Source organism: Oryza sativa, chromosome 3 (assembly GCF_034140825.1).
Source record: "Oryza sativa Japonica Group chromosome 3, ASM3414082v1".
NCBI lineage: Eukaryota > Viridiplantae > Streptophyta > Magnoliopsida > Poales > Poaceae > Oryza > Oryza sativa.
The window spans coordinates 21076026-21080140 of NC_089037.1; the positions used below are offsets into that span (position 1 = coordinate 21076026).

At 43.3% G+C, this 4115-nt stretch overlaps 1 long non-coding RNA gene across 1 annotated transcript; it reads right to left on the bottom strand.

Annotated features, from left to right (window-relative positions):
- Positions 1–1016: 1016 nt before the first annotated feature.
- Positions 1017–3516, bottom strand: LOC136355601 (uncharacterized). The gene is made up of 3 exons (XR_010739917.1): positions 2915–3516; positions 2519–2599; positions 1017–1402 (listed from the first exon to the last, which is right to left on the bottom strand). It is a non-coding gene; the product is annotated as an uncharacterized lncRNA (long non-coding RNA).
- Between the last annotated feature and the right edge of the window lie 599 nt (positions 3517–4115).

Consider the following 4115-nt stretch of genomic DNA (forward strand, 5'->3'; position numbering starts at 1 on the left):
AGCTGCCACATCGGACAAAACCGGAGTCAAAACTGCCAAGGGACATAATTTACACTGGTTTTGTAAGTTGGGGGATGTGTTGTATCCGGTTTTGCGGTTTAAGGATGATTTTATAATTCGATGACAAGTTAAGGGACCTTCGGTGTACTTTTTCCAAAAAAAAAATAGAAACCACAAAATGAACTACTTAGAAAGGAAATGGGATTTGGGATAAAAAAGGAAAGGGGCCTCGTCACACGAGCGGGGCGCATCTGACTCCGCTCGCGCGGTCGCGTCATAGCCTTTCTGCCTTCTACAATCTAAATCTCTTTCACACACGTGTGTGCTTGTGTCTCCTTCAGACATCTTTATGCAAAAATCCATTTTTTTTAGACGGCCCGCTTAAATTATTTGCACGCAAAAGTAAGGGTTTTTACGCATGCAGTGCTCTTAACTCACCCGCATGCAAAAATACCCCAAAGATTCCCACTCTCATTTTACTGAATCTCCACTCCTCTCTCTCTCCCATAACTCTCTCCCTGCACTCTTTCTCTCTCTCCCCACTACCCCACTCCCCCACTTCTCCCCACTCCGACGGCGACAGTGGCGATTGCGGCGGGACAACGAGGAAGGGTAGAGGAGGCGTGCGACGGCGCAGATCTGATGGCGGCCATCATCTGCTGGCCGTCGCCCACGCGGATCCGACGGCGGCTGCACTCCTCACGTGCGGCAGCCACGGATCTGGCAGTGGTGAGGCATGATGGTGGGAAGGCGCGGCGGCAGATCTGGTGGTGGGGATGTGTTGGTATTTCTTAACGATATTACTAGAAATATTCATTTCCCAGCAATGGCACGGAAATAGTTCTAGTATATTTATGGTTATAGAAGTAATCCGCAAGTGCACGGATATACCACTATTAGCATTTCACCTTGAACTATTCCAAGGTATCGTATTTATTTAATCCCAAGGGAAGATGTGAAAGAGAAAACCATGCTAATAATTATACACATATATATTACTTGCCTTCATCAAAGTCTAAGAAGGGGTTAATTTAATATATGTGTAGAGTGACACGAAGCGAAGCTTTTAGATTCCCTCAAATAAATAATCCTAAGCTAAGTAGAAGAAGAAATAGAAAGAACTCAACTCCTATACTTCTAATATACACCCTGTCACACCCGGAAATTCACTAGTAATTTCTGAACTAATTTGTGCATAAAATCCTCATCCAGAAATCATCCGAGGTACACAAACTGACAATTTAATATACAAATCCATCGTAATAATAACGTTACATACTTACAAAAGAAAAGAAAACAGCAGCGGAATTAACGGTCTAGCGATGGCTTCAGCTCCACTCCCACAGGCAGCTCAACTGGGGTATAAGCCAAACGTCTTCTCCTTCTGGATCCTTTTCTTCAACTGAGGTTGATTGATTATTGCAAGGTGAACATATGACATACTCCGCAAGCCACACAGCAAATATGCAAGTGCACAAGGATACCAAAGGATTGCATAATATAGGCTCATTTGCAAAAGCAGTATTTAGCAAATATTTAAGAATAGTAAAACAGTAGAGTAATCATCAATTTTAATCAACACTGAACAGCACACCCATGCTGCTCAGGCCCAACCATTCTGAACAACCAAACCCGGCTGCACAGATCTAACTCCATACCAGGAGCTAAGCAAATTATTACCAATTATAGCATCAATAATTATTGTGAGAGGTGTGAGACTAATCATGAAAAACATTGCTCAACCCGCCCATAACCGCGGGCACGGCTATTCGAATAGTTTTAATCTGGCCAGAGGTGTACCACTGTACCCACAAGACACAGCCTCAACATCATGTCTTCCATGCGTCGCGATACTGGAAAGTACCCGAATAGAGGCTGTGACAGTACCTTCTGCACAACACAACTCACCACAGTGCACCATTCCTGGATCATAATCACCCCCTCTATAAATATAACCAGAGGCATGGACTCCCCAGCGACCCCCACAGACTTCTCGCCACTTCTCAATCTGGCACCCCGCAATGAATCATGCTATACAAAAGGTAAAGCCGTTACCCACGCTGGCTTCTGGTTGTTACGGTTAATGTCTCACAACGGTAGCTCGCGAACCGGTCCTTAATTGTCATGAACACGACCTTCAAAACCATGTGCTCACAACCCACCATTGACAGGTTTTAATTATCATTTAATTATCATAACACGATTAACCATCGTGAGCTACCATTAAATATAATCATAAATAATAATGTAGTATGATTCATCTCATTAATGAGCTAATGTTTCTAAGCATGGCTAATCAATTACATATGTAGCATTTAGTTGAACCAAACTAATATATAAGGTTCTAGCTAATCAAATTATAACCCATAGGAAAATAAAGTCATCTTCGGCCATTAATTAATTGAGAAAGGCTCACCACCCGATGACATTCAAAAAATAATGCATAAGTTGAAATAAAACATTAGCTTTAAACGGGTTCAACATGCTCAAAGGGTTGTTTGGGATCTATGTGACTTGCCTTGCAATAATCGGTCTTCAATTAGTCTTCTGAATCTCTTCTGACGCACTCACGAACCTTCGCAACGACGAAAACGACAAGCTAACACGCAACACAAAGAAAAAGACTAATAAAAACCAAATAAAAAGTACATAAAAAGTAAACAAACATGTAGATCATGATTTTAGATGAATTTAGCAACTTGAACAACTTAAATCCGAGTTACGATGATTTACTTATGAATTTCCGAAGTTTAATCAGATTTCATCTAATACAGAAAAACTAAAAAAAAGATTTTATGATGTCACGATGACATCATCGCAGCCATGGCACTGGACCACAACTGCGCCGGCGATAGAGAGCTCGGTTGGGCTATCCGAAGACACCAACACGAAGAGGACGACGACGCGAACTCACCGGTGCAAAGAACAACGACGAACGACGACAAACGACGGCCGGCGACGAGATTGAAGCGGCGACGGGCTCGGCTTGACGGCGTCCGCGGCGCTCCGGCGGGCTTCGGCTTCGGCCGAGGGGTGGACGGTGTGCAACTCCTCCTTGCGAACCCGATGGTGTCGACGGCGACCGAAGGCGACGATGGACGGAGACGAGCGGCACGGCTGGAGCGGCTACGACGGCGGCGGCGCTAGGGTGGAGGCGGCTAGGGCGCTACGGGCGACAGCGAGCTCGGCCAAGGGTGGCAAACGAAAGAGGGCGGCTAGGGGATCCTTTATATAGGCATGGATGAGAGAGATCGGGCTTGGAACGCAAGTAATCGCGCCGGGAAAACCTAGGGTTTGGTTTGGAGAGATAAACACGAATCGAGCTCGATTCCGTGTTGATTTCATCGGGATAAAGTCCGATTCTTGGGGGAAAAGATAGAGGAGGATAAGGGAAACAAATCCCCTCAACTAATTTTGCAAACGAAGCACGGGATGCGGCGGATTCAACGGAGGAAGCGGCAGCACAGAGCTCAGCACGGGCGGCTGGAGCTTGAAGAAGAACAGTAGCGCGGGGACGCAAACTAGACTTTTCTGTGTGGTTTCCTATACTAGGCCCGATTGAAGGAGGGACCACAAATGGACTTTGGAGGAGGGATAAGGCCAGCAGAAAGGAAGGGAGAATGGGCCGAGGACTGAAGCTGAACTTTTCCTATTTCGGCCCGAAAAGGAGAAGGGGATTTTAAATACTTTTCCAATTAAATTAATCACGGAAATGATCTTTGAATTGTTAAAAGTACTTCCAATGCTCAAATAATTTCAAGGAAAATCCTGAAACTGATTGGACACTCAAAGTACTTAACAAGATTATAATCAGACCATTTTATGACTAATTTAATATTTAAATGGTTTCTGAAATGCTCTTTGTATTATTAAAATTAGGAATTGAGCTCCGAAAAATCCGAGAAAATTCCAAAGATTATAATTAACCATGGAGAATTTAATAAAAATTAAATCCAGCTATGCTTTATATTTAGGAAATTTTATTTCCCACATTTAACTTTACTTGTAAATTAATGAACATTTAATATAAATTGTAAAAATAATTTATTAAATAATTTATAAATCCTAAGACGAAAATCAGGATGTGACACACCCAATCTTTAGTCTACATTTGC